We start from the raw sequence: 13,912 nt of genomic DNA on the forward strand, positions 1-13,912 counted from the left end.
ATATATACTAGGATATAGAGAATATAAAAACAACCTGTGGCCAGGTGCAGTGGCTCACATCTGTAATCCACTTTGGGTGTCCAAGTCAGGTGAATCATCTGAGATCAGGAGTTCAAGACCAGCCTGGCCAACATGGTGAAACCCCATCTCTACTAAAAATAAAAAAAGTTACCTAGGCGTGGTGGCAGATGTCTGTAATCCCAGCTACTCAGGAGGCTGAGGCAGGAGAATCGCTTGAACCCCGGAGGCGGAGGTTGCAGTGAGCCAAGATTCAGCCATTGCGTTTCAACCTGGACAACAAAGTGAGACTCTGCCTCAAAACAAAAAACAAAGAAGACAAACCTGTGATTATATTTCTTGACAAATCAAACCTCCATATAAGCTAGAAACTCATGTAACAGATTGCCAGTACTAAATTGAGGTTATATGGTGTAAAAAATATATTTTCAAACACACAACTGATCGGAAATCTTTTCTGTAGCATCATATAACTGGAAGTTTATGCAATGAAGGCAGAACAGATTCTGATTTAATCTCTTCTAACATACAGTGAATTTACATGATTTAGTCAGTTACGAAGAAGTCATATGTTTATTACAAAAAGAAGCCATAAAAATAGGATAGTTGTAATTTTTTTTCACACCAAGAATGGGATATGCGTTCACATATATAAATGCTTTCACATTGGTAGCTTTCACATATGCTACCAAGATTTTACTTGTGCAGAAGACACAATATCACATTTTTTCTTTGAGAATGTAATTCATGGTTGATTTGACCACATAGTCTAGTTATACCATTTCACCCGAATAATTCTTCATTTATTTTGAGTTAATGGATTTTAACATTTATCTCACATTTCACTGTTGTTTCAATAACAAAATTAATTTTCTACTTGTAAAATTGATGCTTTCTTATGGCAGAAAATTTAGAAAATGTTAAAAAAGAAGTAAAAATTTAAAACTAGAATATAAATATGTGGAAAAAAACACAATGAAATAAGCCTCAACTTCCCCTTGCCCCTCACAGATACATTTTTTATTTATAGAAAGTAAACAGTGTAAACTATTTTAAAATGTTTAATAAATTATGATGTAACTGATATCTTTGGCAATACAGTTTTGTTTTGCTACATGGTATTTCACACACTGGCAAGCCAAAATGCCAAATCACTTTTCCACTGGTGCTGTCATTCACAGGTGATATATTGGAGGTTTTACCCATGTCAGCAGGTTGGAAATTGCAGTTCCTTAAACCTGAATGTTAGGTATTTTAGAGCAATATGGATTGCAGACAAATGTAGGTTAAAGTGCTATTTGCCTAGAAAATTAAGATACTTCTAGAGCCGTTACTATTAAATTTACTATTAGAACTATTTTTAAAATATTTTGTTAGAATAAAACATAATCTCTAAACTGTGCGTGTCTGAGTCAAAGGTTAATGTGTCAAAACTTGCGGGCAACACACTTATTCAGGTTCCTTTCAAGTCCCTTTACCTGTGTTTTCATTGTTAATTTTTTTTCTTAAAGTTGGTTGTATAAACAAATTAAGCTGCAGGCCCCATAAAACCAGGATCTACCTCTGGTATCAGTTAAATATTTTTTTCCCAACTTTTTAGCCTTAAAAAACAATGCTGTCAGTCAAAAGTCTTTTGACTGACAGCATTGTTTTCTAAGGCAAACTATGAAAATATTAGTCTTCTCTGATAGAGCTGCATAAAACATCATAAGATGGCTAAATTTTTATATATCTTCTATTATATAAAAACAATTTATTAAACTTACTATTTTTTTATCTACTTTGCTCCTTTTTGCTTAAAATTTTCTTTGAGGACATTTAAAAATTAAATAGGTAAAGCATTTGCATTGAGTATGCAAGCCCCACTTTTGCATTCATTTTCTCATTCATATGTTAATTATGGACATCTATGCTATATGAAACAAAATGTTAGACACGGTGCATGCCATTTGACCTATTAAATTACATGCCCCATTTGAGGGATCAGAAACTATTTTTCTAGCTCTATTGCCTGTATGTAGATTCTCTGAACTGTCTACTTGAGGTTTCCTTTTTTTTTTTTTTTTTTAACTGATTCTTATTTGCCTTCACTCAATTTTTTTTTATTTCCTTCCTAATCTGGAGTTATTCTCTGGAATGAAAAAATTATATTAAACTCCTCCATAGTTTACAAATGCTTCTCTACATAATCGTGAGAGAAGTCTGAAAATGAATATGAAGTAAAAGTTGATTTGTGGCAACTAGAATGGCTGCTTTATGCACACAGTCATTTACCTAACCAGTAAATAAGCAAGGCACGGTAATGTTTAGGAATGTGGGCTTTCAAGTTACATGGGGGGCAAAATCCTGGCTTTACTGATAACTAAAAATTTGACCCTGGACAGGTTAAGCCCTTTAAATTTAGTTGCCACATCTGTAAAATAACATAGGGGTGTGTGTGTGTGTGTGTGTGTGTGTGTGTGTGTGTGTGTGTGTAAATTTGTAGAGAAAATACTTTTATGTTTTGGCACAACTATGCCTTTCTACACAGATTTTACTGAAACTTGAGATCTGAATTGAAAGCCAGTCTTTAGAGGCAATCTACAACTGTAAAGATAGTGAGAAGTCCAGATGCTCGCCCAATCCCTGAGTTATACGTGAACATTTCTAGGGAGGTGGCAGGGGAGCAGTGCTGAGGCTCAGGACAATGGAGATATCTCTTAATTATGAAACTGAAGACATAGGACTTACCATGTTTCCAAAACAGACTTTCTCAGAAGGGAGAAGAGAGATAGTTGCCTTACTCCCTATTACAAGCAGATACAATTCATTTTCTTAATTCCTTGCTTACTATATGGACTTTGTGTGTTTAAGATATTTGACCTGGCTTTAATCACAATAGCCCTGGGATAAGAATGGAAGCATAGGGGAATCACACACTTGTTATTTGCTGTAAGTCATTAAAAAAATCTGTCTCTGATCCAAAAACCTTGTGGGTGCATTTAGGACAGAATCAATAAAGATGGACATTAAAAACCTACCAATTTGTTGTGATGATTAAATATTTTGATACATGACAATGTTATCACACTGGTACAAAGTGCTCAATTATTGTTTGCTACTATTATCACTGGCTTCTTTCAAGGTCCTGTGAGTGCAAGGTGCTTCCAGTTGCTATGTCACAGTACAACTGATAGAAAATTGAAAAAAATTACAGGATTAATAAAATTTGTCCACAGTCTTTATGTCATTTCAGAATGTATTCATGAGGACTCATAGAAAAATGTCTGTATTTCATTGATTTAAAGTGTCATTTTTATCCACTTATTTTCACAAACCTGGGTGCTTCTCTGAGACTGTAACATGGGTCATTTAATTGTTGGTTTCAGTATTTACAGGTATAGAGATGTTGAAAGCAAGTTAACTTAATTTCAGACCTTCATGTTACAGTTGCTTATATCAATAACATATGCCAGCAAGAATTGTACCAACGTTTTCTTAAGATGTAGCTCAAATCATTAAAGTACAAAGGGAAAATATGGGACAGTCATGCACAGCTGTTGTTTAAACACAGAAAGAAATCACATTAGCAATCAGAACATTTTAACATCTAAAAATGGTTCCACGATAAATTTAAACACTTCTTTAAATACCCCATGCCTTTGAAAGTGATAAAAGATAACTTAAACAAATGAACAATTAAGGGAACTTGGGGTCTGAATATAGATAATCACAGCTACACCAAAAAATAAATCCTCAACTTTTATTTGTAAATAAAATATTCAGTGCAGTTCTAACTTAAGCATACGAAGTAAAATAAAACTCAGTCTTCAATTTTACAACTGAGTTTCTAAATGTAATCTTAGCCCTATGGGAAATAACATTTTTTCCCCTCAAGGATTGAATCTTGGCTGGTGGCGGTGCCAACACCGACGCTGGGACCACGCAGAGGCAGAAGTGGGAGGGTTTCTTGTCCTTGATGTTATAGCGCCCAGCTGGCATCTACTGAGACAGCCATTGGCTTCTCTAAGGGTTGGGTGATTTATCATTCTGGGGTGGACTTAGGATCTCTTGAGGATCTGTGCCTCTTTCTGCCTCCCTGGAGAGAGGGTGATTTCCTAATTCCATGCCACACTGCAACCGGGAAATTCTGTCCATCTTTCTGACTCTTACTTAATTGAACTCTACTTTAAGCTCTGAAAACTATTCTATTGCTCTTGTACACTGCTGGATTAAGGTGGAATATTTCAGGCTTCCTTTTGGTCCATCTTTCCGAATAGAAACCCATGCCATTCCTCTGTAAACTGTTCACCTCCACAGGACTCCATCCAAGGCGTTACACACATAAACAACCTCCATTCTCAGATTGCACAAACATTTTTGTCTGTTCCAGCTCTCCTTACTCCCTGCGTCCACTTCAGGGCTGTGTTTTTCATGGCTCTACGAGGTCTACACAATTCCCATTGGCCGCTGATTCCCTCCCTTCCATCAGCCCAGAGAATCATTAAATGGGTTGGGGGTGGAGTGGTGAAAAAAACTGCACATATTACCTCAAACCTATGAAAAGACACCTTTTTCTTCTTTTCTTCTATTTCTAACTTTTCTCCAGAAAAAGAATATAGTACTTTGGCTGACTGCATGGTGAAAGGGGCATCGAGTCCTTTCTGCTCCTTTCTACTTTCAGCGCTTTCTATTTCAGGCCTTGACCTGAAAGAAAGAAGAAAGAAACAGGAGTGGAAACAAGTATCAGGGAGATTTGGGACATTAGAGAGATCTGGCATGACCACCCAAACCTCACCACGTTACCTAATGCAATTTTCGTCCTCAGAATGTCACACAGAGAGATGGCTAATATTTCTGGGGCTTAATGTGTTAAACATGGAAAATAGGATCCCATATTTTTAAAGAGCATTAAATAGATATTTAATATAGTATGCAAAATGTATTTCAAAATAACTATAAATATTCAGTTAAAGTAGTAATACTGATCACTAATAATCATTAATTATAATAATATATCAATATGGGCTTATTAATTGTGATAAATGTATCAGACTAATGAAAGATGTCAATAACAGGTGAAACTGGGTGTGCAGTATACGGAAACTCATGGTACTATCTTTGCAGCTTTCCTGCAAATCTAAAATTATTTTGAAATTAAAAAAAATATTTTTTAACTTTTATTTTTGAGAAAAAAGCTAATATGCATAAACTGAGAATTATTGTCCAACCTTTATGTATTGTGTACAAGACAGTACACCAAATGCACACTTTCCCATAATTGAATCAATGATAAGAAATAAGTTCACCACCAGAGAGGAGTTATGCTTTCATGCAGATTTAAGTTTGGATTTCAAATCAAAACTAAGGTTATTGACACCGTCAAAAGGGGCCCCTTTTAAGAGTTTGTAGGTGTGTTAGTCTACTTTATCCACTCCTGATAAAGATATACCCAAGGTAGGGAAATTTATGAAAGAAAGAAGTTCATTGGACTTACAGGTTCACAGGGCTGGAGAGGCCTCATAATTATGGTGGAAGGCAAGGAGGAGCAAGTCATGTCTTAAATGGATGGCAGCAGGAAAAGAGATAAATACCTTGTACAGGGGAAACTCCTCTTTTTAAAACCATCAGATCTCATGAGACTTATTCGCTATCACATGAACAGCACAGGGAAAGACCTGTCTCCTTGATTCAATTACCTCCCACTGGGTCATTCCTACAACACATAGGAATTCAAGATGAGGTTTGGGTGGGGACACACCCAAACCATATCAGTAGGCATCTTTTTCAATTTCATTTCTCTTATATGAAAGGAAAAAATTCCATTGCCTTATTTTGTTTATATTGATCTATACAATCCTTTTCCTTTTTCCCATGCACTATAATATATGAGCTTTAAAATGTGAACAGTAGTTGAGAGAAATAGTCCTCAGGTGAACCTGAGCCTCCCAGATGATGCGTCAAGTATCAGATGCCTGCTGTCAACCATGGACTCAGGGGACACTTCCCTTGAAGTCTCATATGGTTTTTCTGTGATACCTTCCCAGAAAGCATGCATTTATTTCTCTTGTCAGCTAGAATCACAAGAGGTTTAAATTTGTGAATTAAACATGACTGATTTTTCTTTTCAGAAAAGATAAAAACTATGCTAAATAATTCTGCCATGTTTCATCTCTGGGAATTTAACAGGATCAAGTCCTGGGGAAGGAAATGAATTATAAATTTGGTAAAATGCCATTTGTTTTAGAATCTCTAATTAAATTCATTTGATTGTGAGGTTTTTATCTTCCCTAATTAAATAAGTGAATAGAAAGCTAAACATATAAATTTGTTATTATTCAGAGTTTCGTGCTTTAGGATAAATTGAAAATAAAATAAAATAGCTGTCTACAACCTCTAGTTTTACTAATGAAAATGAATCAGTTTTCTGGTTTCTGGTAGTTTTTTCTGTTCTGAAAATTGTTGTTTGATTATCCATTAATTGTTTGATCAATAAAATAATTAGAAATTTCACTTTGTTTTAACCAGAAATGTTAAAAATCTACCTCACTTAATTGGCAAATTGATGTGGCAGACATAAAACTTTACATTGCAATTTCCCACTATTAGCTTCACAGCATTTGTGTTTTCCAGACAGCTATTTTCAGAGGGTATTTTGTAACAGCAGAATCTTGACCTGTTTAGAAATAATTGTTTCAGCCAGTATTAGCTGACACTAACTAAATAAAGAAAAGAAGAAAGGTGAGGGGAAGAGAGGGAGTATGAATAAATAAATTTAAAAAAAAAACAAGCTAATAAACTTTAAGAAACAGTGGCTGGAGATTTGCTGGGTCTTCGGCTACACATTCAAGAATTTAAAAAGAATTTATCAAGACTTGCATTTCAGGTCAGAATGTAGTAAATGTTTTCAGCACCTCGGACAGCAGGTGAAAAGGCCATTAATTCTGAGAGACAAGAAACAAAAGAAAATCTATGAGTCCTTTAGATTTGTGTTTTGAGAAAGCTTCCAGGCTGTGGTGTAGGAAGAGAAAGCCCATCAGGCACACTGAGTTAAGGAGAGAGAGCTGAGAGACAAAGAAGACCATGGTGTCTGGGTGTTACAGAAAAGAATGTGGAGGAAGAAAGAGCCAGAAGGGCAGAAGTCCAGAAATCTGAGGAGAATTCCCATTGAGTGTTCATCTGATCAGCAAATGCATATGGGAAAAGGACTTGTGGCCAGGGAAATAAGCCATTAGGAAGAATATTCGGAAGGGTAATAGAGCATTGCACTTACACAGGGTCGTCAGTGCCTGTTCACGACAGCCAGAATGGAAATCCCATGATTCACGGGACAGTGCATTGAGCTTGCAGAAGGGTCTTGCCTCACTAATGGAAAAAATTTGGCTTTAGACTCAGCATTGTCCTGTTCCTGCCCAACAGTTATTAAAACCAATATCTGAAAGGATCAAACTGTTTATAAGCAACTTATGTCCCAGAACACAGGTCAATAATAGGAGTTTAAAATCCTCCAGCACTGAATAAGGTAAAATTCACAACTTCTGGGATCCAATAAAAAATTACCAAGCATGTAAAGAAGCAGACAAATATGTCTCATAATAGAGGGAAAATCTTTCAATCGTGACCGATGTGAAAATTAACAGACATTAAAATAGTTATTATAACTGAATTCTATGTATTACAAAAGTTAAGTCCAGACAGAAAAGATATGAAAAAAAAGCCAAACCAAAATTGCTGCAAGCTGCAATGTCTACGATACAAAATGCATTGCATTATACTAAAGACAGATTAGACACTGTTAACAAAACAGAGAGCTTAATAGCTAGTGACAGAAATTATCCAAAATGAAACACAGAGATAAAAGGCAACTTTTCCCCCCATGTTAATCCTAAGTATACAGTGGAGTGGTATTTATTGCACATTGTTGTGCAACTATCACCTCTATCTCCATAACTTTATCAGCATCCCAAACTGAAAGTCTGCAATTATTAAATAGGAATACTTTATTCTTCTTATCTCTCTACCCACTGTTAACCACTATTCTACTTTCTCTCTCTATTAATTAGACTATTGTAGGCATCTCAGATGAGTGTAATCATAAATACTTATCCTTTTGTGTCTGCCTTATTTTACTTGGCATAGTGTCTTCGAGGTTCACACATATTGTAACTTTCATGAGAATGTCATTCATTTTTCAGGATTGAATATCAATGTTTGTACACAGCACATTTGGGTTATCTATTCACCTGTTCGTGGACACCTGGGTTGTTTCTACCTTTTGGCGGCTGTGTACAATGCTGCTATGAACATGAGTGTACAACTATATGTTTGAGTCCCTGCTTTCAGTTTTTTGGGGTATATGCCTCACAGTGAAATTGCTGGATTATGTGGTAATTCTATGTTTATACTTTTTAGGAGCTGCCATATTGTTTGCTACAGAGGCTACACCATTTTACATTCCCACCATATATACACAAGAATTTCAATTTCTCCACATCCTCATCAATACTTGGTGTTGCACATCTATTTGATGTCTTTTCAATGAATGATGCTAGAACAATTCAATATCTCCATAATTAATAACTTCAATCAATACTTCATACCAGGAACAGAATTATCTAAATCTAATCATAGATCAAAACATAAAATCTAACACTATAAAACTGTGGCTAGCAAAATAATTGCCTCACAGGCCAAAAAATGCTTCTAGAAGCTGGAAATGACCGTCAGCTACCAGCCAGAAAGGAGTTGGGGATCTCAGTAATATAATTGCAAGGAATTGAGTTCTGCCCACAATTCAGTAAATAAGGAAACAGATTCTCTCCTACAGTCTCCAAAAAGAAACACCATCCTGCTGACTCCTTGATTTAGCTCAGTGAAATCCATGTTGAACTTCTAAATAATAAATAGATGTTACTTAAACTACCAAGCTTGTGTTCATGTGTCATGGTAACAGGAGAAAACTAATACATCATACGAGCCAGCAATCTTACTCCTGTATATTTATTTATCCAAGAAAAATGAAACACAATTTTTACAAATAGCCTATACATGAATGTCTATAGTGGCTTCATTCGTAATTGTCAACAACTAGAAACAAATGTCCTTGAGCTGGGGGATGGGTAACAACTGTGGCATAGCCAAACAATAGAATACCATTCAGCAATGGAAAGGAGCAAAGAAACAGAGGGTGTGATTTTAAGGGACCTTAGTTCATTTAAAGGAGAAATTAGTTCTTTTTTCCTTTGAATAATCAGTGACACAGTAAAGTCAATGCTAAACAGATGAAATATTCTGGTGAGATATGAACTCTCTGCTACCTAGGTCGATTACATCAAAGGTAATTAATAACCTTTATTACTTATTGTTAAGAACTCTGAGCTCAGCTTGCAGTTTTAACTACGCAAAACAGAAAAGCTAAATTCTGGCTTTGCATTAGTAACATATTTGGTAACAAAGTTTCACAAACATTTTATTTCTTATGAATAACTGAGCCAACTCTGACAAAATTTAACACATGTCATTCCTTCTTTTCAGATTCATTATTTAAAGCTATTATAAATGAATGCAAAGAAACATTTCCTGTCTGTGTACCTTCTGCAACTTCTTTATCCATTTGGTCTTTGTCACCACCCTGCTTTATTCTGGGAATACCAAACCATACAAAGAGTACAAAAGTACTCTTTTTCTCTTTTGAAAACAAAACCAGCATAACAGATTGCATACACAGCTATATGTCTCTGTCACTATAGCTTCTAAGATAGTCTCAACCATCAATAATAGTTATAACTTTTACCCAAATAACTCACGTATAGTTAACAAAATAAAACTGGTACTTAGATAATTGAGAATTTTCTGTAATATACTGTTACCAAAAAAAGCTGGTCACCTTAGCACTTCCTAAGAAATGCGGTTTACTTTGTATGGGTGACACCTGCTTGGTATAACAAAGCCAATACATAAAACCACAAGTGAGTATTAAGCAGTGTAGGTGTTATTTGATGGCCATAGAAATGAGAAGGCAGCCATGGCTCATAAATGAGCTTCTCGACTAGTGAGGGGTAAGGGGGTTAAAATGTAGGGCTTCTCTAATGAAGGAGTTGGACATTAAAAGCAAGAGAAATAATATTTGTGTCTTTTCTGGAAATGGGTAGTGAACTTCTTGGAGCTGGAGTGCTGCCTCCCTTTTTGTCCTTTTATGGCTTCTTTCAGTCATTGTCATGGTGACTGTCAACTGTGATGGCACTGATGGGAGTGTCATTAAGCATGGAAATGAGATTATCATGAATCCTGAGGTCTTCTTGAAGTTGTTTGGTCAGCTATCTTGATTCTAATGAGTCTCAGCTAGTTTGGTTACAAAGGAAACTTTTGATCGCAGGTGTCTTGTTTCTTAAAGATAGGCAGGATAGAAATTCAGCTATGTCACATAGGCATGACATTGGGTAACAAGACCGTCATTTTACAGACTACCATAACTTCTGACACTTATTACGCAACCCTCCACACCTCTGGATATCACATTTACACCATGTTTAGTGACATGACGCAAAGATAGAGTCACCTTTTAGTGGGTGTAAGAAAAAATGTATGTGAGCTTAAACAGTCCATGAGAAGCACTTCCTAAGAAACATGCTTTACTTTGTTCCATCAGATGAGTCCAATGGGCTTCTTTCTTAAAATGCTAAAACTATTAATGTGTAATTTTAAAATATGCTTTAAAAATGACATTATAAAAATATGATGATCCAATAGAATATCATGTGAGCAAAAAAAAAGAGATAAATATATGTCAACAATTTATTAAATTCATTAATTAAGGGCACCAGTAAGATATTAGGACCAGTTCCAAAAGTAGTTGAGAAACTAGATATAAATAGGCAATGAAAGGATAAGATTATTGGGTCAGATACAGAACTGATTAATGTCCCCAAAAGGCCATACGCACAATCTTCGAGGTTATCTCCAGAGAGAAATCATTTTTATCTCTACCAGACAAAACTCTACAAGTTGACATGTAACTTAGTGCAAGACCTTTAATCATTATGAAACACTGAATAGAACGGTGACTTGAACATTTCCCTGGCCTTCAGCTTCATATGACATTAAAAGAATGTACCACACACATTTTTTTTGCAGCATTTTCACATTTTGGACAACACTTATGCATATTCATATCACTACCCCAGCAGCTGTTGAAAATTTACTTTCTTTGGAACCCTAATGGGATTTCTAAATATGTAAATAGCACAATCAAAAGATGCCTGAGCCTGTGAATCAGCAGAGCTCTTTCTCATACCTTTCCCCCATTCCACACCCACACACAAAAGTCTAGATCTTCCTATCAGCCTCAGTGTTTCTTCTCCAGGAAAACACATCCTAGTACAATAATAAGCATTGAATTAGATAAACTCAAGTCCTATATTTAATACTAACTAACCTCAAAATCCTTAGCAAATTATTTTATTCTCTAAATTTCAATGTAATTCTTTTCAATATAAACTTGATAATCCCTATCATATAGAGATTGTGAGGATAAATAAAATCCACATTTGCTGTTCTTTCTGCAGGGAAAGCTCTTTCCCCAGTTTTTTCATTGCTGGTCTCTCATTACTCTGTCTTTAGCCAAGTCATTTCTTGGTGAAATTAAATAAATCTTATAGAGTGAATTTGCTGAGATTATGAAAACGTTCTGCATCTGTGCTGCCTAATACAGTAGCCACCAAACTGCTTTTTAAATGTTATTGCATGTTAATTCAGTAACCACATGGGATTAGTGATAACACACTGTACAGTGTGTGTTTTGAAAAAGGGCAGTAATTAGGAAGAACAAGAGAGCGTAATGGTTTAAACACCAGGCTATCAAATGAATGGTTAATTTGTAAAGTTCAGAGTTAAATAATTGAGGTAGAAAAGAAAACAGCAATTAGGTCACCTGATAGACATAGTTGAATACATAGAGTATGAGATCACATTCTCTTATTGAGTAGAAACTTTAAAAAACTTAAGTCAAGCTCTACCTTTGGGGAGGGTACATGCCTGGTTCCTGGGAATTTTGTGAATTCTATCTTCCAAAGTTCTTAGCTTGTCTGTATTTATGATTCCCCCTTTTCTTTCTTCTCTATCTCTCCTTTTTAGTTCCTTTGCCTGACTGCCTTTTAAAAAAATGTTTAGTCCCAAAATAACTTAATTGAATTCTTTGGACTTTGTTTTGTCATTCTCATTTTGCAGCTGCTAAGTATTAAATTGTCTCAGCCAGCTGAAGATGTCGAAACTGAAGGTTACATACAGTATTATTTAACTTGAATGTGTTAACAGTTCAGCTAAAATACTAAATTTACATTTGGGATAATTAACATAAACACAAAAGAGAAGTCACTTAAGAGTATGAAAAATAGGCCAGGCACGGTGGTTCATGCCTGTAATACTAGCATTTTGGAAGGCTGAGGCAGAATTACTTGAGCTTAGGTGTTCAAGACCAGCCTGGGCAAAATAGGGAGACCCTATCTCTACAAAAAATAAAAATATTAGCCGGGCATGCTGGTGCACAATTGTGGTACCAGCTACTCAGCTGGCTAAGGTGGGAGGATTTTTTGGGCCCAGAAGTTTGAGGCATAGTGAGCTATGATTGCACCACTGCACTCCAGCTTGGGTATCAGAGCAATATCCCGTCTCAATTTTTTAAAAAATGACATATACAAATCTTGGTTCCAGAAGTGGTCTTTATTTCAAACATTTTGTTTGTTTTCCTCCATAAAACATTCAAATGTGAGATCAAATATTTTGATTCTTGATTCTTCATTTGGAAAAATGCAGACCCCTCATCCACAGGTGTGATGTGGTTATATCCCAATTTACCCTGTTAGTAAAGTATAAGATTTATAATTCATTTTATTTTAGGTATTTACATATAGAAATAAATTATGAGAATTTGTGTTATTAGAATTCAAATATTTCTGGGGAACACACTTAAGCAGTATTTACATCAATTTAAGAGCCTTGATAAAAAGAGAAAAATTCAGTTGCCTGTCATTTAAGAAAATGTAACATCATAAAGTTACAGCCTAAAATGTCTTTAGTCAAAGCAGTGCCACATTCATTTCTTTACTCACCATCTACTGATTGGGTGATCACTAGGCATCAGAGACCCTGTTATGTGCTGGGAATGCTGCAAAGGAGAAAATAGTATTTATTTAGATGCCTATTTAATTTACTTCTTTATTATTTAAAACGTATGTTTGTTGCAGCTCTGCTTACAATAGCAAAGACCTGGAACCAACCCAAATGCCCATCAATGATAGGCTGGACAATGAAAATGTGGCACATATACACCACGGAACACTATGCAGCCATAAAAAATGATACGTTCATGTCCTTTGTACAGACATGGATGAATCTAGAAACCATCATTCTCAGCAAACTGACACAAGAACAGAAAACCAAACACCACATGTTCTCACTCACAGGTGGGTGATGAACAATGAGAACATGGGCGCAGGGAAGGGAACAACACTCACTGGGCTGGGTGGGGAGTGCATGGGGTGGGGAGAGACAGCAGGCGCGGGGAGGATGGGGAAGGATAATACAGGGAGAAATGCCTGATGTAGGCAATGGGATGGTGGGGGAATGGAGACAGCAAACTACCATGGCATGTATGTACCTATGCAGCAATCCTGCAGGATGCAGGCTGTGCACATGTACCCCAGAGCCGAAAGCACAATAACAAAAAAAATCACGTGGAATTTATTAAATGAATCATGTTTCTTAGAAACATAGAAACACATTCCTCCTCTTGCCCACTTGGTATAGCAGCAACCTGTTTTGATTTTTTGTCACCCCAGCCCTTGATTTTTTTTTTAAAAAAAGAGGGGAAGAAAGTGGTCATTTGTACAAAAAGAGGTGACAAAAGTGGTCATTTGTA

At 35.9% G+C, this 13,912-nt stretch overlaps 1 long non-coding RNA gene across 1 annotated transcript; it reads right to left on the minus strand.

Annotated features, from left to right (window-relative positions):
- Positions 1–2,756: 2,756 nt before the first annotated feature.
- LOC119467565 lies at positions 2,757–13,161 on the minus strand. Its single transcript, XR_005196099.1, has 3 exons — positions 13,104–13,161; positions 3,039–3,187; positions 2,757–2,901 (listed from the first exon to the last, which is right to left on the minus strand). It is a non-coding gene; the product is annotated as an uncharacterized LOC119467565 (long non-coding RNA).
- Positions 13,162–13,912: the final 751 nt, after the last annotated feature.

The sequence above is a fragment of the Cebus imitator genome, unplaced genomic scaffold (genome assembly GCF_001604975.1).
Source record: "Cebus imitator isolate Cc_AM_T3 unplaced genomic scaffold, Cebus_imitator-1.0 Scaffold14, whole genome shotgun sequence".
Taxonomy (NCBI): domain Eukaryota; kingdom Metazoa; phylum Chordata; class Mammalia; order Primates; family Cebidae; genus Cebus; species Cebus imitator.